Raw genomic sequence first — 22,376 nt, 5'->3', positions numbered from 1 at the left:
GTTTGAATCCGTTGCTCTGTGTCCTAGTCTGGAACAATAGAAAACAAGCTTGCTCCATCTTCAATATGACATCTTTTCAAATATTTAAACATGGCTATCATGTCACCACTTAACCTTTTATGTCCAGGTTAAATATACCCAACTCCCTAACCCAGACCAGGTTTCTAGACCTTTTATTATTTTGGTTGCCCTCCTCTGGACACATTCCAGCTTGTCAAGATTGCTGTTGAATTATGGTACCAAGGATGGACACAGTACTCCAGGTGAGACCAAACCAGAATAAAGTGGCACTATTGCTTCCCTTGATTTAGTCACTATACTCATATTGATGCATTCTAGAATTGCATTGGCTGTTTTTGCTGCTACAGCACACTGTTAATTCATGTTCAGCTTGTGGCCTACTAAGAGGCAAAACAGACTGCCTTGAAGGTGCTGCTTGAAGCCGACCCTGAGAGATCCAGGTTGTGGCCACAGCATCTGCACGCCGTGGCCCCAATCCAGCTTTTTGCCAGCTTTCCCCTCCCCACCATGGCTTTATGGCACTTATGTGCCATGCAGCGTGTAAATGCCATGCTGGCGGAGCACCGTAAAGCCAGCCAACATGTGGGTGGCCCGGGAGCTTTGGGGTGGCATCAGGGCATGCATCGTGCATACACCATGCCCCAAGTCACCGGGAAGCTGGTGTTTCAAGCTCGTCTGTTTCATCTCTAAGATCTTAGATCCCTTAGGCATGTACTGCTTTCAGGCTAAGTGTTCCTCATCCTATATCTGTGCATTTCATTTTTTTCCAGTCTAAGGGCCTGAACAGACAGGCCAAAATAAAGCTGCTTCGCGTCACTTTGGAGGTATGCTATTTAAATGACACACACATCTTAAGAGGTCAGAAGCTACGCCAAAGCTGTGCTCTAGTCCTTAGGACTGGAGCTTGGCTTTGGCGTGGCTTCCAGTTTCTTAGGACGCAAGCAGCATTTAAACAACATACCTCCAAAATGACCCGAAACAGCTTTATTTGGCCTGTCTGTTTGGGCCCTAAATGTAGCGTCTTACGTTTCTCCCTGTTGAAATTCATTTTGTTAGCTTTGGCCCAGCTCTCTAATCTGTTAAAGTCATTTTAGGTTCTGGTCCTCTGAGGTATTAGCTAACTCTCCTAATTTTAATGTCATCTGCTGATTTGATAATCATGCCCTCTATTTGATCATCCACGTCATTTATAAAAATATTGAACAGCACTGGGCCCAGGACAGAACCTTGTGGCATTCCACTGGTCACTTCTCTCTAGGGTGAAGTGGAGCCACTGTCTAGACTACCAGGGACAATGGGGGATACAGACAGGCAGAAAGGGGCGGCCAGTTGCCGCGCCTTTCTGCCGCGGATGGAGGCCACAGCAGACAAATGCTGCAGCCTCTGTGAGGCTTAAAAAGAACCCACTCTCGGGGGGGGGGGTGCAGAGCACCATTGGCACAATTGCATGCAATGATTATGTCTGCATGGTGCGGCTCCACATGGCCATCATCGTTTCACGCCCCGTATGGATGGGCATGCGCAACCATGATACCCTATAGCAATTGTAGGGCTGGGCATGTGTGGGCGCCCAACCCTACAAAACCGTAAAACTGGCCCCGACTGGCAGAAAGCCCTGGTCTGTATTGAGCCAATGTTAAATTGATGAAATGGGTTTGATGTGCTGATATTTGGTGAGGCAATTTGAGTTCTTCTCTCAGCTTTTGCAGTGTGCTTGCTCCTAGCTGTGTAAGATGCCAAGTTCTCTGTAAGTAAAGGCTCATATTGCCCCTCAAGTGCTTTTTCTCTTTCCCTGAATTTGTATGGGAGGGAAGGGGGATACTTCTTTTTTTGTTTTAAATACAGTTCTGAAATCCACAGATGCAATTGCTTGTCTGCATGTGAAAACACATTTCACTGGATTCATGTTGAGACTTCAAGTGTAGGTAAAATTTTGCTTCCTATTTACGCTCTTATTAGAATTTTGTTTAGTAGAATATAGAACCATATTTTGATCTGCATAACCTGAATGCAGCCAAAGCAGGAACTGACTACTGGATAAGTGGGCATTACTCATAATGGCATGCATAATGGAGATGCTCAGAATGAAAACAAAACAAGTTATCCTTTTTACACACACACACACACACTCTCTCTCTCTCTCTCTCTCTCTCTCTCTCTCTCACACACACACACACACACACACACCATGTAGCTGAGGTAGTATGTATTCATATAGGTTGATATCAGCTAAGAACTGGCTTTGCTTCTTAGTGCCACTGAAAATAATCTAAAATCATTTATCTTTCCATGGTAGGGAGAAGTTAAAACACAGCATACACTATCCCCTTCTTCCTAGTACCTTCACATTTCATCTTGCAAGGAAACTTCAGCTATTTTATAAAGAAGTATACCTCTGTTTTGGAAGACAATTTGTAGGAATGCAACGGGTCAAGGATGCGTTGTTTTCTTCTGTGTGTGGGATGCTGAATATTCCTTAACTGTTGTTCCCAATGGTCAGTGTTGAATGCATATTTCTTAAGATTGACTGTCAGAGCCAGAAAAGCTCTGGGAGGTTATCTTTGCCTCCCTCCACCTTCATTTCAGAAGTCACTTTATAAATGGAAAATAAATACTATGCTTCCCAGGAGATTTTAGGTAGTATATGAATCAGCAGTGTCCCCCCTCCCCTTTAAAAAGGGGGTTAATAATGCATAATCTGGCCACAGAGGTCTATTTAGGACTGTGTACTGAAAAGGTCACTTAAGCTCCTAAATGATTTTCCTTTCATCTTTAATTCTTTCATCTCTCCACCCAACTTTGTCCGAATCAAAACTGTGCAGAATGTATTTTTTTTCTTTCACCTATTCTGCCAGCCAGAAGTCTCTTTATTAGTGAAGAGCTCCAGGCATTATCTTTTTCAGCATTTGTAGAACCAGGGACAGACCTAGTATTAGGGAAAGTTGTGGGGATTAACACTGATCAAGTGTACCAGTGCTTGGGATTTTGTTGCTAATTCTCCATTTTATGTTCTCTCCAGAGCTCTTCCAGAGGGCAAGTGAAAGTGAAGGTTTACCTTCTCCTTTTATATAAGAAGGACACTTAATACAATTTGGTGCCTTGCCTCTTGTCATCACCAATACAGTATAAGGAAACACTTGTGGCAAGAGAAACATGGACCAGAAAGCTAATATGTGTTATGTATATGTTTTCCAAAAAACAGATTAATGTGTGGTGAGTTGGTGATCAAAATGAACTGTGCATCTTGCTTGTTGAAACAGTTACAGAAACCCAAACAATGTTGAATAATAGCAGAAATGTTAATGTCTAGTTAGCATTCTTTTCTTTTTTCCAGTTTCTGATTTGCTATTGTTAAAGCTCTGCTTCCCCCTAAAAACCATCTTTCCTCTTTTATATCAGAGCTGAAATACAAAACTCCATGGCTGACAGTCACATGGAAGTACTTTCCTTTTCAGACTTCATAAAATGCCACAGTCTGTCTAAACCTGCTCCATGTGGAATAGTCCCACCTTCTTTCATATATGGCTCAGTCTTTTAAGACATGCAGTTGTGTAGCACATTATTCATGGATCCATTGCTTTTTTGGGAGCCCCATTGGTACTCTGCATGGGTAGTTTTGAGTAGTGTGATTTCTTTTCCCCAGTGATCCAATAGGGGAGGAGCTGGTCATGTTTAGGGGTAGGCCCCAACAAATGGCATGTGGAGAAGTTTCCTTTCTGGTTTTCCTGGGGTGAATTAAAATGTTCCCTTGTTGTGTACCCAGTTATTTGTGCTTTAGCTTTCTTTACACTTCTCCTTCTTTGGTTTATGTATTTATATGTGAGAACATGTTATAACTGGGATTTAGTCTGAGAATAAACCCATGTTGGGCTCCATGCATACACTTTGACAGGATTTTGGCAGTGTTGACATTTTGCTAGATTCAGTTTGGAGGGAAGATAGTGCCAAGAATATGCCAGCTTGGGCGTAGTTAGACCTACTTTACCTCAGGTGACAAAAATACCATACAGTGGCTTGTGCATATGTGGGCTCCCTGTTTCTGTGATCCAATGGCTTCCCCCAATTGGCAGGCTGGGGTGACAGTTTATTAGATGATATGTTGGCTGTCCCGTGCCTGGATTTGTTGACTCTTGCTATGCCAGGACTCTTGAGCAACAAATAAAGTTACTGCCATTTTTATTCCAGCAAAACTTGAGTTTGTTCTCAAGACTGCAAGATGTCATCATAAACTTGGGGTATATAAAACATTCCAAAAAGCCATTGTAGCCAAGGCAGTATTTCTAGTTCCTCATGACTTGGTTAACTAAATAGCTTCTTAATCCCAATATGACCATGCCTTGAAGGACATGCATATCAACCTGCTTGTTTTCAGTCTGTTGTGACTTCAGTCGTATACTAAGACAGTTGCATTCATATATGTGCGTATGTGCGCTGCACCTCCCCCCTGATCAATATACTGTATATACAACCACCCTGACTGGGAGGTTAAACAAGGGGCAATCCAAGGAAAACTCACAGAGGGGAGGAAAAGGCCAGAAGGCTGTAGAAAAACTGCCAATATATTAAAAAGTAGGTCAAAGTCTTTCTGTCTTGCACAGTCAGCCCTCCTCATAGGCGGACTTGCCTTCTGTGGCTTTGAGCTTACGTGGAAGGCAAGCTCCATTAGATGTAATGAGACATGTGTCTGTGCCATGCGCCTTGTGAATCGCTGCGTGCACGTGCCTAATTCTTTCCTATGGGGCTTGAGCATACGCTATTTTTCCCATACGTCGGGGAGTCCAGAACGGACCCCTCGCATATAGAGAGGGTGGATTGCACTTAAAAAACCATAGGAAGAGATCATAACAGGACAAACCCAGTGTAGTAGAAGGTATGCAATATTGTGTAAGTGAACTAGTCTAGTAGTGGCTTTCATTTTTCTTTATTTTATCAAATAATAATAATAATAATAATAATAATAATAATAAAATTTTATTTCTATACTGCTATTCCAGCGATCACAGCGGTGTACATCAAAGAGTAAGACAATTAAAACAACAGCATGACAATAATACAAAGTTAACAATTAAAAACAATAAAAACCAACAACACCCTATACAAGTGGCTGTGTAGAATGGAATACACAAAAACATTGCCAAGGGGAAGGAATGACCACAAGGCTCACGGGGGGAAAGCCTGGCAGAACAGTCTTCAAGTTCTTCTTGAAAGCATTGAGGGAGGTGGAAGTACGGAGCTCATTGGGGAGGGAGTTCCAGAGCTGAGGGGCTGAACTAGAGAAAGCCCTCTGAGCTGATACATATCGAGCGTCTGGAACTCTTAAAAGATGTCTTTCACCCGACCTGAGAGTGCGGGGCGGATTGTATGGGGAGAGGCGGTCCTCCAAGTACCCAGGGCCCAAGCCATTTAGTGCTTTATAGGTTATAACCAACACCTTGTATTCGGCCCGGAAGCGAATAGACAGCCAATGGAGATCTTTTAGGACTGGTGTTATATGGCTGGCTCTGGAACATCCAGTAACCAGCCGAGCAGCCTTATTCTGCACTAATTGAAGCTTCCGGGTTTGGTACAGGGGTTGCCCCATGTAAAGCGCATTACAGAAATCTAATCGAGAGGTTACCAGAGCATGTACAATGGTTTCAAGGTCCCCCTGGCCAAGGAAGGGTCGCAGTTGGCGTATCAGCCGAAGCTGATAACAGGTGCTCCTGAATGATGACTAGTTGTTATTTGTTTTGCCCCTTGTTGCCCCCTTTCTCCACCTAGATAAATGCTCATAAGTATTGCATCAAAAGATGAGGCCCTTAGACAAATTAGCTATTTGGGATCAGATTCTTTTGAGCCCTGAAAAGCTTTAAGAGCTCAAGGGCAGCTCTTCCCTACCACACAAAGTGACAGTTAAGTATTTTAAAGCCATTCATTAGGATTGGTTTCTCTCCATGCGAGTCAGCTACCATCAGGTGTTTGGAAAGAGGATCTAGAACAGAAATACTGCCCCCCCTTCTACTCAAAATTCTTCCTTTGCCCTACTTTGAGCAGCTGTAGTGGCTTTATGTGACCGTTCTAGACATTCTAGCTACAGTGGCCTTATCATTCTAAACAAGGGATGCAGAATGACCTTCCAAATTCTGACCCTCTAGATATTTTGAACTGCAACCCACATAATCTTGGGAATGCAGGCTGAAGCTTCCAGGAGTTGATGTGCAAAACATCTGGAGGGCCAGAGGTTCACCACTCCTAATTTAGGCTCTAATAGCATTTACAGTATTTATGCTACACAGACAATTTTGTTTTTTGTTTTTATTTATTTATTTATATACCGCTATTCCAAAGATCATAGCGGTGAACAGCAAGTAAGCCAATTAGCAAGTAAGCTAATTTGCCCCCAACAGTCTGGGTACTCATTTTAGCGACCTCGGAAGGATGCAAGCCTGAGTCGAGCTTGGGCCCTTTTGCTGGTCTTGAACTCGCAACCTTGTGGTTTCGAGTGAATGGCTGCAGTACAGGCATTTAACCACTGCGCCACCAGGCTAACTTAGGCTGCTGTTTCACAACCTGTTGTGTATGACCCATAAGTCAACAGCCTGGATGCCATTTTTTTAGCTTTAGAGGAACTATCAAATTTTGTCCTTAGAAAAGAAAGAGACAAAACAAAACAACTCTGCACATGGGACCTTTTCCCATGTTAGAGGGCACAGTTAAGTAGTCACTAGTGAGACCTTTTGAGGTACTTTTCAGGCATTCCCATTGTTTAGGATGTACTGCATGCAGAGAAGAATGCGAGTTCTGTAGAAGAAGAACACGGTAGCTGCTGGTTCAGGAGAATGACTGTATGGGTATCATTTTCTGGCTCTTTAGGATGTTGGAGAAAGCTATGCGGCAGATGTTTAGAACTTTTCTTATGGTGCCTAATGCCTGTGTATTTGTGTGATGTGTGAGGGAGCTGACAGGTGGCCTGTGAGACTGTTATAAGGATAACATATTAATAGTGTGCTTGTTGGCTGATATAAAAGACAGATGTACTCACTTTCTTAGCAATGTATTATCAGCTTAATGGTCAGTGTTGATATCAAGGTCTTGTAAAAATTTAATAAATGACACCTAAGTGTGTTTATACATGAATTATAAATGGTTAGAAATGCATCAGCAGACGGTGTCACAGATGGTTATTAGCCAGGTTTGTCAGCAAGCTGTTAACCTGGCAAATTTTCTTATCAGCCAATAGGAATTGATGGTTCAGTTATTAAACTATTTGTTAATAATTGATGAAATCACTTCATTAATCACCATCCAATTAATAAATGAAACTTGGTTAAAATGTGATTTGCTTGACGCAATACAACTCCTTACTCACATAAGCAGATGCAATAAAATGGATTTTAGTGAAAGACAAAAACAAACAAAACATACAGCTTCATTTATATATTGCTTCATACTGAACTAGCAGTGTCTAAGCGGTTTACAGCTGTAAGCTAATTGCCCCCAACAATCTGGGTACTCATTTTGGCAACCTTGGAAGGATGCAAGCCTGAGTCGAGCTTGAGCCCTTTCGCTGGTATTGAACTTGCAACATTATGGTTTGTGAATGAGTGGCTGCAGTACAGGCATTTAACCACTACGTCACCAGGGCTCAAATAAACAATGGTATGTACACAAATTAATGCACACAAATGAACCCTACATGCACTTTCCCACAATATAGTGTACCTTGCCTTCTAGCCAAGAAACAGACGCCAAGAGAAAATTATGCAGATGTACAGGCAGTGGAGGCAGAAACAGAATTGATTCTTTATGTGTGGCATTACCAGGAGGGTATCCCCAAATTCAGACTTTCTTTTCCTTCATAACAGAGCAGGGCAGCTGCTCATTTAGTACTGAACTTGAGGACATTGGTGTTAATGTGGGCAAAAACCTGTCCTCTCTGCCAAATGGATGATGGTGGTCCAACCCTCAGTGAATGGAATCCCACAAAGGGTGCAAGTGTGCCTCTGGTCCTTGGAATGTACAAGTCCTTCTTCATATACTCTCCTCTGTTTTCCATAACGGTGTTAGTTTTGTTAATATAAGTGTAATTGAATAATGTACAGGAAGTACATGCAGTGTAAAATATTACGCACTGAGTTCTTGCCAGCACTTCAGTGTCTAGTATCACTGTAGTTTGTCTTTTAAAGGTGCTGCTGCTATGTCTCATATTCTGGGGGACATAAGTCCAGCATAAAGTCTATAAGGTTATATGAAAGGACAGAGGAAAATGAGGACAAGAACAATGCCATTAGCAACACATAGTGCTATTTAGCGGGTAGAGTAGGGAGGAAGATGGCAGAGAATCTGGGTTATGTTCACAGATCTGCCTCTCATAGAGGAGGAAATACAAATGAGAATTGCTCACAAGAGAGAAGTGAATGCCATCCCTGATTGAAAGGTGTGAAGAGCACAATGTGCTGCATTTTCACGGTGGGTGGGCACAGTCTTACCCCTCCCTCCAGGCCTCAGTTAAACACCTGGCTTTCTGTTTAGCAAAAACAGTCTTTGTTTCTCATTAAAGTTAATTAAATCTAAATAGCAGCCATTTAAAAAGAAATGCCAGTGAAAATTTCGCAGATGGGAGGGAAAAAAAAAGACATGGACTCTGTATGTTTATAAAGCTCTCCCAAACAATCCCAAATCACAGCCAAGTTGACCATAGCTGGAATTGCTTATGGAAAATGGTTGTATTAGCAATGGTCACACTTCCAGAGCACTATTCATTAAAAATCCTTTCAGCCTCATAGTAATTGGATTGGGGTATGAATGGAGAAACTGAGTCAGAGGGGAGTGAAGTCACAGAGCAGTGGAATCAAAGTTGGCATTAGAAACGGGAAGTTTCTGGCTCCAGATTCTATGCGCAAACATGGAGCCCACACAGTTAGAGCTGCAAAGCTTTCTTGGATGAGGTTTCCTGAATGGTCTCGGCTGGAAAACAGAATGGATTGGCTGTCTTTGCTGTAATGGGCTTCACTTCCTTTAATCATCTATGGACTCTGTAGAATGAATTGGTCTAATAGGACCAGAGAGTCTAGGAAGGGCAGGCTCTGCCCTATGGCATTTTATAGGAAATGGAGGCAATGAGATCTAAGTTGTGATTTCCATGAAATCAGTATTTTCATTTATACATACATGTGCAGAAAAAAGGAAATGGCTTTAATTTGCACTTCTAAAATTAGAATTCTAAGGGCGCTACAGTACTTTAAAGTGGAAGTATGCATTTGTAAAAGATTGTGATTTATTTCCCTTTCAAAAATTCTGGATTGGGACTCACTAGGGGGTCTTGGTGGTGGTGAGAGAAGCCGAGAGAGCGAGAGCAAAGAGACATGATCTTGATAGCTTCATAGATATCAGCTATGGAATTTCTATGTGAATGGGGACTTTAGCAACAAGGCCAAAATGGATTGTGGCTTACAACTGTATATATCCCTTTCCTGGCCCTGTTTTTAAAACACCAAAATCTGTCTTTAGAAGCTGTGACTGGTAAGAAGAGCTGTCTATTGTTACAGACTTCATGTAAGCAAGGGGTTCAGTGCCTTTATGCCACTCACAAGTGCAGTTTTATGAGCACAACCACAAAGAGTGGTGCAGTCAGTGGGACCACATAATGGAGAACCCACCCTGGGAAGAGAGCATGCACAGAAGATGCATAATCTACTTGGAACCAGAACTTATATATGAGACCCAACCAGGGAAGGCAGGTGGTCAAGGGAAGGGTCCCAGGCATGCTTTCTGGGGAGCTACAAATAGACACTGACAGCATCTGACTCCAGTGCACCACTGTAATAGGGTGCAGGTTAGCACCTGGATTTTGAGTCCTACCAGGGACCAGGGAAAAGGAAAACTGACCATCTGCTCCTATTTGCATTATTAGGGGGGGAAATGCTCCAGATCCTGGTGAAAAAGGTAGTTTCATTCCCTACCCAGATAATGCTGTGACAAGACTTTATTCTCATCTTACTTTCCCCATGTGGAGCCACAGGAGAGAAAAACTGTGCACGTGTTAACTATAGGAGTAGCTAAAGTGTTTCATAGGTGTGAGAAGCTTTACCTTCCCTGTGCTTTCTCCCATTGGTGAAGCATCTAAGACTTGAGGATGGGCTGTAGCTTCTATAACCAATGCTGGATCCTTGGTAATATTGTCCACCCAACTCCCCCCCCCCCCATTTGAACAACTGTGGGGTGTTCAGAGCTCCCTACTGTTACTTTCATTGGGAGGTAGCAGTGAGAAGTGCTGCATGTGTTGCTAGCCTTCCCACTTGCATGGGTGAGTGCTATGGGAGGGGGATACCTATTGTTATCTCCAGTCTCTGAGCAGAGGTAGCAATGGGATTTTCCCCTCCTCATTCTTTTCTCAGATGGGAGCATGACTGGAGTGGAGGTGGGAATCCCTATGGCGCTTTGAGGAGGGAAGTGGTTTAGGATTTGGACTATTCATGAACTCCAGGTTCCCCCTTTTTTAGCCCAGTAATCCCCAAACCCTAGTCTTCCAAGTATTTTGGACTTTGGTCCCCAGAATCCTAGACCACTAGCCAAGATGGCTGTGTCTTCTGGGAGCTGAAGTCTAACAAAATACGTGGATGACAAGAGTTTGGGAATCACTGCTTTAGCCCCTTCATCCGTATAGGATTGAGTCCTGAGTTGATAAATGGTGGATAAACCAGATAGTAGAAAATACATACATACATTATACCTATCTCTCTCTCTAGGCAAGCACAGTGAATGTATTTCCTTTTTGAATGGGACACAAGAGTCTATTCTCTTTTACCTTATCCAAAACAACCCTCCTTGGCAGCAGCAAAGTCCAATGGGTTTATTGTTATGAGGAGGGGAGAGAGGTGACTACACAGCAGGAACTGCCTTTTGTCTTGCTACTGTTTGAGAGAGAGGGGCAGATACATAAAGTCATATTAGTCTGCTTTTCTCACACAAACTGCAGGGGGATAAGGGGCAGTTGTAACTGCTCCAGTTTCCCCCTTCCCTTCCCTTCTCCTCCATGGCCATTTAATGGCCAGAGCAACAACCTCGTCAGGCTTTGCTGCTGCTGGGAATGTGGGGTTTGCAGACAAGCATGCAGCTATGTGCCTGGAATGCTTATCCTCTGTTCCTGTTATCCAGGATCTCAGGCACAGTTAATGTCACATGTGAATAAATGTAGAATTCAGCTGCCTCATTTACCTGAAAAGCTGTGAGCATATAGAAATACTAGAGTAAATGGCATTACTGTTTACATAAGCAAGCAGTGAGTACAGCTTCCTATATTATGTTTTTGCAGATGTGGAGATGTGTGGATTTCATGGTGCTTTTATTATTTTAATCCATTTTAGCAGAACTTGTTCATTCTCATGTCTGGTGAGTAAAATTTTAGGTGGATTAGCAATTGTGTTACGAACTTTGGCCCTAAAACACACACAACAGAAATACAAGAAAATAAATCAGTTACCAGTACGTAAATTACTGATTTACAAAGGTGACAATTTGTTTATCATATGCATGCTACCTTGATACTCTGGACAGCTGATTAAATTAAAACAACTGGAGGCTGATTCATTTGACTACTTTCCAAAGTGCAATCGTTTTGTGAAAGCACTTCATTCAAAGTGCTGGGTTTGACCTGTTAAAGCACTATACAGCTTGAGTCCCAGTTATTTGATGGACCATATCTCCCATTCTAAGTCCTTTAGAGCTCCATGATCATCTGGAGAGGCACTTCTCCCTGTCCCAACATCTTCTTCCCAGGCTTAATTGGTGGGAACATGGGAGAAGGCCTTTTGGGTGACTGCTCCCAGACTTTTGAGTTCCTTCTCAGAGAGAAGGTGCCATTCTTGTTCTCCTTCCATCAACAAGTCAAAACATTTTTATACTATCAGATTTTTATAAACTGACTGAGAGCCAAAACATGCCCCAAAGCTGCCTGGAAGTCGTCAGGCTGCCCACACATGGGCTGGCTTCACAGTGCTCTGGCAGTGCAGTGTTTACGCTGCATACCACAGGAGTACTATAAAGCCACGTTGGGGAGGGAAAAGCTGGATTAGGGCCATGGTGTGCATGCAGTTGGCATGACTTCAACCCTGCTCTCTCTGGGCAGTCTAGTTTCACCCATGAGATAGGGCTTTAATGCTGTGTGGTGCTGTTTTAAAGGTTTGTATGTGGTCTTTTAATGAATTTTAATGTTTTTATGTTTAGCATTTTAACTTCATAGATTGCTTAATAGCTTTTAAAATAACTCTTATATTTTTACTTCTATTAATTATTTTTGTATAGTTTTAATCTATATTATCTTTAAATAACTCAGTGCATAAAATGAAAATCTAAATTAAACAATTAGATTCCAACTTATTCAGAAAAAGTTGAGTAATGATTTGTGACTTGTCACACAAGGACACAAGCCACACTTGGTCATATCCCCTGCAAGAAATTCTATCTTGCACCCCTCTGGGGGTGCGGGCACCATGGTTGGGAAGCCCTATCTTAAATTGTTAATGTTCTTTCCTCCAATTTTCATGCCTTCCTCCTCTGAGTCCTATCCTGCTTTTCATATGTTGTTCTCAGCATACAAGTTAAATAGTTGGGGAGATAGAATGCAACCTTGCCTGACCTTCTTTCCATTTGGAAACCATTCAATTTCTTCATATTCTGCCCTAACAGTAGCGTGTTGTCCTGAGTACAGGTTATGTATCGGGACTATCAAATGTTGTGGCACACCCATTTTTTAAAGAGCAATCCATAGTTTGTCATGATCAATACAATCAAATGTTTTGCTATTGTCTATAAAGCACACACTGGTCTTCTTTGAAACTCTAGTACTTTCCATTATCCAGCATATGTTTGTTATGTGATCCCTAGTTCCTCTTCTTTTCCTGAACGCTGCTTGGACATCTGGCAGTTCTCACTCCATATATGGTAAGAGTCTTTGCTGTAGAATTTTAAGCATTGTCCAGACAAACACATTCAGATGGGTGGAGATGAAGGATCTTTCCATCAGGGCAGAAGCAGTGGTGCTGGGTGCTTGCTGGGGGAGGTTTTAACCTGTGCTTCTAAGCAGCATCTCTCACTGCTAGTGTAGAAGCAGTGACCCTGGTTACTACAGACCTCTTTGTGGGGCAGCTAAAACATTCTTCTGTGACACCAATTGGAATTTATGCTTCCTCATTACCATTAATAATGTGGGAGCCGTGATCTTAGTCACTTCAGAACTGTTGAGCCTCTTTTCCTCCCCAGTGACCTCTGATTGAGACTGTTGGCCTGGCATTGCTAATATCAGCACAAGAACCTGTTGGAATTGTTTGGGATGGCGGAAGAGTGGCAGGAGCTTCCTCAGTCCACACAGAGAGCAGCCAAGGACTGCGCGTTGCCCACCTCTCTTACTAAGAAGTATCTCATTTCCCCTTAAATCCGCATGCTTATTTTCAGAATAAAGGCAGCATACCATCTCTGGGGCTGGGTCCAGGGGCTATCTATTAAATGTTGATATCCAGTGACAATGCTTTGCATTCATGCCTGTGTTTTTTGGTCACATGAAATGTAAGGAACTGTTGTAGGATCAAAAGAAGCAATAACAGCAACACAGGTCATCACTTTAATGAACATTTTAGAAAACAAAACAAGTTTCCTTTTCATATCATATACTGTTTCTTATCAGTTGTACATTTTCTTTCCTCAGGTATACAGTTCAGTTACTGTAGGCCTCCATGTTTGAACTAGTACACAGCCATTATGTTGCATTTCATTAAACTGTACAGATTTACAATGAAATCTAGTTCACTCTTAATCTTGAGTTTTAACTGGATACATTGGCAGAAAGTTACAACCTGGCTCTTGGAAACATCATGGAACTACTTCCGTTATCCTTTATTGATTAACGTGGACGACTTCTGTTTCGCTATTTTGGTTTTTACCATCACTGATTTGGGTATCATATCCTGACATAAAGATGCCTTTATTGGGGGAGATTCCACTTCTTCTACTAGCCCTGACAGTCAAGAGAGAATGATTGTGTGCTAAATAGGTACTGATTAGAACTTGCAAATAGACTTGCATTTTGGTGTATACAGTCAGTTTAACAGTGGGACATCGTAATTCAATAAGAACTTCCTCTTAAAGAAAGGGTAGGTATTTTAGGATCATAACTTTTTTCAAGTGGATTTTTACACAAGGGCCCAGTGAAGAATATCTTTTCTGCCTCTGTGGTGCTAAGGATATTAACCAGTTCTTACTGATAGGCCTTAGTTTTGGGACATTTTTTCGTTTAAGTCCCTCTGCAGAATTCTAACTTGAGCATCTGTCCCTGGGGTGCATCATAGGCATGCAAACAATAGCATTGTGCTTCAGTCTGAAAGAAAAACCTGGCTCACATCCTCTGGCTCTGCAGGGACATAAAACAATAATGAGAGTCAGCTATGCTGTGAGCTTGGGGTCAAGCGTGTGGCTATTATCTGCTTCCCTGTATAACTGTGTACTAGAATAATGGTTCCTGGCAGACTTTAAAAAAAAAATTTTTTTTTTGTTCTTTATACTGTATTTAAGAGAACATCAGGTAGGTTATTCTCTCTGACTGGACTTAAACAGTAAAAGTGTGATTGTAGTGAGTAGCAGGAAGGGCAGAGATGGGAGTGCTGGGTTTATTATTATTAAGCTGTATGGAATCCAAAGACTAAAAAAAAAATGTTTAGCAAATGTTTAGATTAAGAAAATAGGCCAACTCCTCCTTGGAAAATGACTTGAATGTAAGACTAAAAAAAGCTTAGATAAATAAATAAGAAACAAAAATATTTTAAGGAAAATTCAGCTGTAATGCTTATCGCATGGCACAGTCTCTTAGATAGGTGATAAATATACAGACCCTTCTTTCTGAAGATGTCACCTCCAGCCATTTTCAGAACAGTGCAGGGGACCCAAGCTTCCAAGCTTCAGTTCTATGTTTGTGTCCCAAAGACCATTCTCCCTCTTATTTCTTCATACAAATGTGCATTTGTACTCTAAATTATAAACATGTTCCTTTTTAACAAGTTGGGATAAGCATCTACTTTCTTCATGTTGTTTTTATTTGTAAGGATGAACATATATTTTTTTTGGGGGGGAGTATGGAATTTCTAGGCAGATAAAGTACCTCAGATTTCTGAATCTGGGAGAAAAATGGAAATTTAGGATTCAGTATGGGATGGGGGTAATTTATAGGTAACATTCAACATCATTTAGTCAAGGTAGAAAAGCCTACCCCCATCATTAATACAAAAGTTTGGAAAAACCCTTCAAGAAGGTTCCCCTATCTTTTGTCACCACTTTTGTGCAATGTATGGGTATGTAACGTGTGTGTATAGATGCACTACAAAACATAGATTGTGTTCCGCAAATGTAGATGCATTTCTGATTACTATCGCAGATTGCTCTTCTCCTAGTGACAGAATTGTTGAAGCTAGTGAAAAGAAATCTTCCATACACCCCAGCATTCTTTTGAACCTGTCGTGTTTTGATTGCTGACAGAGGTAATGCAAACCTTGATTATGAGTCTGATAAGAAAAATTGGATGTTTTGAAAAGAGAAAAAGAGATAACAGTAAACTATTTTTAGTCTTCTGGATATCTAGTACGTAAACACCAAACTTCAGATTTCTGTTATGGAAGTACATTAACAATTTGGTATTTTTGGGGAATAAATAAGCTTGAAGTGTCTGCCTTTGTGTCTGTCTGTCTGTCTGTCTGTCTGTCTGTCTGTCTCTCTCTCTCTCACACACACACACACACACAAACACATACAAACACACATGTACAAAAACATCTTCTGATTAATTTACATGAAGTTATAAAAAGAATGCTGCCTACTGAAGTGATAACACTTCATTGGGGGGGGGGGGGTTTGCTCTTTCCTGCTGTAAAGTTCAGGAGGTGCTTTGTGGGATGTGCATGTAAACTTTGGACAGCATTGGTTTAATTTACTTTAGTACAAAATAAACATCCTTCCTTTAATTTAGTCTCCTTACCTCTAGCCCATTTCTAGGAGTGATTTCCATTTGGAAGGTCTCCTCCCTCCTCCCCCCCCCCCGTTTTCTCTCTCTGAATTATCCGCAAGCATGTTCATTTTGAGATGGTGACATCACCAAGGGAGGGTCCAGACAAAAGATAGGCAATTAATGTTAGCTTGTGCTTCAGTCCCTTAGTAACACTGTCTAGTAAAGAGCATGTGTTCTGAGCAAAAGGGAATGGAACAAAACAGAGCAAAGAATTGTTAGACTTAATTAAAAATAAAGAATTAGGGCTCCTGGTGTTACCATCTGACTTCCTCTGGCATCTTCCTGAACACTGCTGCCCCAGTAATGTTCACCAGCACAACCACTCATCCTGAGACATGTTTTGGCTGCTTGAGTTTACAAGCATCCCTTCTTCCCTCACTGTCTACTCCACTTCCCCACAATCCCATGGAGAACGACATTGTGTTAGGTTCCAGGACAATATGAGAAATTAAAATGACCTTTGGACTTCCGATGCTACTGTCTGGTAAGCCCAAAAGGACCCTTTAGTGCATATGACCCCACTTTAGAGGCCACTTTGCCCACAGCCTCTCAAATACTGAGCTGGTTCTGTTATCGCTATTGGGTTTTACTGTATGCAACATACAACTTGCAGCTGTTTGGCAATTTAAAAAAAAACAAACCTCTTCTGTAATCTAGGGGATCCTCCTTTGTTTCACAGACACTGTTGTGAGAATGCCAGACTCTAGCATCGGGTGGAGTATTTGACGCTGTTGCTGTTTCTTAAAATTATTTTTTACAAGGGCTTCAAATTGCACACAGAATGTTTCTGTTTATCCAGGAAAATGAAATCTCACAAACAATCCACCATGTTTGGCTCTTGCTGAACTTCAGCTGTGTGACCCTGGATCTTCCCAGAGTCAGAGAAGTATTTCCCTCCCCTTTCCCTAATTCTTTATTGCCATTGGGGCTTGTTCAGGAAGAACAGGGTTTAGAATATAATACAAAAAGAGAAGGGGGCGAGGGAGATGTTTTTGCATCTGGATTAGAGTAGGATTTAGTTTTGAGACCAGATTGTGGTTTGAGTTTTTGCTTTCAATAAAACCCAGTTACTCAAGGATGTGTTTCAAGAAGATATTGCCAAAATGGAAAACCCATCGTTTATTGAGCTTTTAGAACAGGTAATATGGAAAGTGATAAACAGGACCCCTTCTCTCCACACTGTTACCAAAAATAATTATAACTATAGTTAGAATATTCTTGTTTGATTGCTCACTTTTATTTTGGTGCCTGTAGCATAAAAAACAGGTAGCAGTACTGTCTTAGGCAGTTAGTACAAGCATGTAGTGGGTTTAGTCTAGTCAGAAGTTCAGTTTCTAAATACTGTATGTGATTTACAGACAACAGTCTGCTGTAAAATAATTAGATTTCTGGTTCTCCTATAGGCTCTTGATTAATAAATCCAGAATAGCAAATTTTTTGTGGTCAAATGTAAAGAAGGGAAAGGGCAAAGTAGTGTCTCCCTTGATTTTTGGTCATAGCCTCTCTGAGACTGTTTTTCAGCTTAGTAAAAGAAAAGCTCAACTGTGACCCTTTCTCATACATTTGTTCTAGTGGTGTGAGTGAATGAGTTTTTAAAAAACAAACAAACCACAGTAGGTGTGATAGGTTCCTACACGGAGAGCCACAAAACATGCACACACACAATCCCACTTCATGGAGCAATGAGTTCTTTTATCTTTCTCCAACAGATTGGCACACAACACCATCAAAACATTATGGTAGATCCCAGTCCCCTTTGTACATACACTCACTTGAGAGCAGTATAATTCCTTCTAGTTTACATAAGCATCACTAGACTAGCTGGGGCTGAGGAGATATTCAGTCTTCTGATATTTTTTTTCCATTTTGGTAAAGCTTAAAAACATTTTCAGAGGCTATGATTAAGAATGAAAGTGTGCCGGAAGAATGGGTTATGTTTACCTTCTTTCCTTGCTGCCCAGACACTCAACATTCCAACTCACACAAGTTGCTTTTTCACTTGGGTATGAGCTCTTCACATTTCTCTCCCTGCCCCCCAAATGAGGAGTTAACTCAGGTTGAATTATTTTGAATGGACAAATAGTAGGAGGCGTGGCCACACGTTGGCAGGAAGCTCATGAAGCACAAGGCAGGAGAGCTGAAAACATCCAGTGAGCAACCAAAGGTTAGGAGCATATGGATATTTTTAATCCTCCAAGGCCCAATCACCCTTTTCAGGATCTGCCTCTTTGAGGAACAGAAAGACTTTGCTTTGGAACTGAGCACTGTTCTCTCCAGTCTTGCAGTGTATCCTTGTGTAGGATATGTATGGTGACTTGTGTGTGTATGTGTATGTGTCAAGGGATAGAATAGTTTCTTAGGCAAATGGGCTCCAAGGGTATGGACTTTGGAGAAACCCTGATTCAAGGGGGCTTGATTTAATGGACTCATGGAGGGGTTTCCTGTCCCCCGAAAAAATTTTTTTAAAAAAATAATATGCAATGTTAGACCTTTTTGCAGATTGGTGAAAGTCCCTTTAATACTTTAGGAAGCTAAAATGTATTATTTGTAAGTTGTCTTGCTATAAAAGTGTCATGTTTGATATATTGAAGATAAATTTTATGTAGAAAAGTATTATAAATTGAATTTACTTTTCAAAATGTTATTATTAAAAATGGTGCTATATAGTTCCTGAAGTGCAAGGGACACCTGAATTATAATGAGGAACAGGGCCGCCAAACAAATGAACATAATGAAAATAAATGAAACTATTAATATTAGTAAAACAGTGAAATGTACTTGCAAAGCCTTCACGTATTGAACACAGTCTTACATAAAAGGCTACCTGCTACACATTTTTTAAAGAAATAATTTGAGGGAATAACTATATGAACATCTTCTCTTAAACAGTTTATTCCTCATCCTAAAGGATATCATTCTATAAGCCATCCCCCCCCCCCCAAGAAAGCAATGTCTCCAGAAAAGAAACAGTGTGTGTGAGCTCCCCACTCATTTTGTTTGTTTGTTTTTATTTCCAGGACTTCATATCTCTAAAGCTAATGGATTTTGAATGACCCCTTGCCATCCAAAGTCAGAATTAGAGCCCAGGATAAAGCAGGCCCTCCACCATTATTACTCTGTTCAAACTGGTAGTCCTCTGTATAGCTTTTGGGTAGAACAGATAAATAAAATCACAATGTGTCAGAAGGTACTTCACTTGTCTTCTGCATACTGTCTAGCTTAGGTATAACATGGTTTCAAACATGTACCTCTTAGGGGCCCTATTCTCAATAGCCCATTTGCTCTGGATAGAACTGGGTAGATCCGGTTGCCTCTGTACCAAATCAGTCCAGTTACAAGTGCCACTCCTCTTTTCCTCGATTGGGGCAATTTGCCCCTCTGAAGTTCACATTTGCAGTACCGCTTTAAAATGGAGCCTCCTCTGTTGTCAGTCAAATTCACTTCCGCTTTCGTCAAAGGTGACATATCCTACAGCCATTGGCCAACAGAATGGGTGCTTTCCCCCTTCCTTTAAAAAAACAACTGGTGGCAGTGTGTACATATTCTGTCAACCTTTATTTAAAAACCTCCAGTTGTGTCTCTGTGTTGTGTGTATTTGGGCCATTACAGATTATGGCAACTCTAAAACGACCCCATCCTGAGGTTTTCTTGGCAGGATTGGTTCCGAAGAGACTTGCCATTGCCTTTACCCTGAGGCTGAGAGAGTGTGACACCCCGAAAGTCATGGGTTTCCACAGGCTTCCCTCTGAATGCCAGCATCTTGCCTCCCCTTCACTTCCAGCCCAGCATTTCCTTCTCTTTGGAACCTCTTCCCTTCCCTTCCAGCCCAAAGCATTTGCATAATCTGTCACAATAACAACAACAACAATAGTAATAATAACAAATGTTGTTTGCAGGGGAGGTCACCTGAGTGCCATCTTTGCCACCCCAGAATGCCAGCTCTCCTTACATACACACATGTAGCACAAGCATTCACGCATTGTATCAATTTGCCAAATTGAAAGGGAAACATTTGTAACATTGGCATATTACACACAAAAAATAATTGTAAAAAAATGCCATTATTTCTGCATTGTGTTTTGGACATTCATGTGACTTAAGCTCCTACCTTGGCCTTTCTCTGGTTCTGCCAAAGAGTAGTACAATGTTTGAATTGTTGGCTCTGGTTCCCTTGTAATATGAATCACAAGATGTACTAAGCTAGAGAGGCAAAGCAATGAGAAGGGTTTGAGATGCAAATTTCTTGAGAAATTATTGCTTGCAAGAGAGGTGGTGAGCATTAAATCTAGAGTCAATGAGTGTTTGGTTTTGCCAATTTTGCATTGCAGAGTGGCTGTTTGGCCCCCTTGGTCTGTTTTCTCAGCAAAAACCTGTCTGATGTGGGAGACCCTACCAGCAGCAGTAGTATTACCAACCAGCAGAGCCACTTGCCTCATGTGAGCATGCAATCCCACCACCACAGAAAGGGAATGCCAAGGTTGGGTTGTCTCCTTAGTAGACCTTTTTCCATGGTGTAATCGGGCATTTGATGGGAAGAAAATGGGCCAAAATTCTCTTAAGGCCAGCTTGTAAACATTGAAACCACTACATTGGTTACTATGGGAAACTAGTAGGCTTATAACCATGCAAGAATAGCCTGCATCAGTGCAACATGGAATTTGGAGGATCAGATTCCATGGAGATTAGAATTATTTAACAAGCCATTAACAAGAGCTGGGAAAACATTGGGGGAGTTTAGGGAAGGTTTGAGGAGGAAGAAGGAGGGAAGGGAAAGGATTTTGGCAGGGAATGGTTCAAACTGGCAATCTGTTCCTCTTCCCTAGATTTGTTATGAAGTTTTTAGAGGTTTTGTGAAAAGTGTCTGGGGAGCCGTGGCAAGCCAAGCAGGCCCCAGGCCAACTTTCGGCTAAACATGTTGTTGTGTAAAATTGTAGTCAATTAATTTAAGACCTGCCAATTTCAACTGCAAAATGCTACAAGGTTCTGTCAAATCCTCACCAGGATGTAAAGGGGGGTGGGGAGAATGGGAAGAGGGGAACATGTAATAGAGAATGTGATTTGAGAAAATGGTTTGGCAGCACATTATGATTAGAATGAGTAGTGAGGATTCTAGCTGTTCATAAAATCAGTGAGTTCAAGCTTGTCCATACTAATAGATCTGTATTCAGACATTGAATGTAATGGGGTAGGCGGTGAATGGGAAAGAAAAGCAGCTAGCGTCTCAGGCCATTTTACAAGTGAGGGGAATAATGTCTTTAAACCAGAAAATCATACGTGAATGTTGTTGGTGAGGGATCGAAAAGAGAGATATTTTAAAATCAAGCATACAAGGGGATCTGCATAATTTTAAAGTTTGTTATAGTCACAAGAAGTCTGAGAACAGATTTTTGTTGCGGTGAGCCACCAAAGTGTTAATCTAGGGTGGAATGCAGAGAGTTGCCTATTTCTAGTTACTAGTTAAATGTAGAACCCAAGGAGGCTCAAGCAGAAGGCTGACAAGATTCTTTTTTTCTAGAAATCAAAAGAGGAGGTTTCCTTTTGGGGAAGGGATGGCTCTGCCTGTAGAAGAGAAAGCCCAGAAGGAAAGCCCAGCAGGTAGAGAGAGATGGATGTTGAGGAGAAGACCTCTATCAGAATGGCAAAGCACTAAAACAGGAGTAGGCAACGGTCAACATTAGGGGCTGCATTTCTGCCCTAGGGGACCTTGGATGGCTGCACCTCCTGAAAAATAATCTACAGTGAGTCCTTGTTATCCGCTGGGGTTTGGTTCCAGGACCCTCCATGGATGACAAGATCTGTGGTTGTGTAATTCCCATTAAAGACAATGGCATAGCAAAATGGTGTCCTTTATGTAAAATGGAAAAACAAGTTTGTTATTAGGAATTTACACTTTTTTGGAAAATTTTCAAGCCATGGATGCTTGAATCCATAGATAAAAAAATCCATGGATAAGGAGGGTAGACTGTACTTTTTTGCACCCCAGATTCTCCCTAGAGGACATAGGAGGCAATTTTACCATGTTTTTGTTGATCAGTAGGGCATTTTAGGACCAAGATTGTTTTTTTAAAGGAGAAAAATAAACTGGAAGTCAACTTTTATATCCCTTCCTTTTTGGGGGAAAAGAGCATCCCCCATGCCTTAAAACAGGGGTAGGCAACCTTTTTGAGCCGGGGGCCGAGTTGCTGTCCCTCAGACAACTGGGAGGCCGAAGCTGGGGGGTGGAGCTTCCACCCTCCGGGGGTGGGGCTGCGTGGTGGGGGTGGAGCTTCCACCCTCCAGGGGCGGGGCTGCATGCTCCGCCCCCGGAGTAATAATAATAATAATAATA

At 41.6% G+C, this 22,376-nt stretch overlaps 1 protein-coding gene across 10 annotated transcripts in view; it reads left to right on the top strand.

Moving 5' to 3' along the window:
- The window catches only part of PLXNA1 (plexin A1), a 445,618-nt gene that overhangs the window by 121,354 nt on the left and 301,888 nt on the right, over positions 1-22,376 (top strand). The gene's annotated exons all lie outside the window — the stretch shown is intronic.

Source organism: Sceloporus undulatus, chromosome 2 (assembly GCF_019175285.1).
Source record: "Sceloporus undulatus isolate JIND9_A2432 ecotype Alabama chromosome 2, SceUnd_v1.1, whole genome shotgun sequence".
Lineage (NCBI taxonomy): Eukaryota > Metazoa > Chordata > Lepidosauria > Squamata > Phrynosomatidae > Sceloporus > Sceloporus undulatus.
The sequence above is the reverse complement of the archived record's forward strand: the minus strand, read 5'-3'. Positions and strand labels throughout refer to the sequence as shown.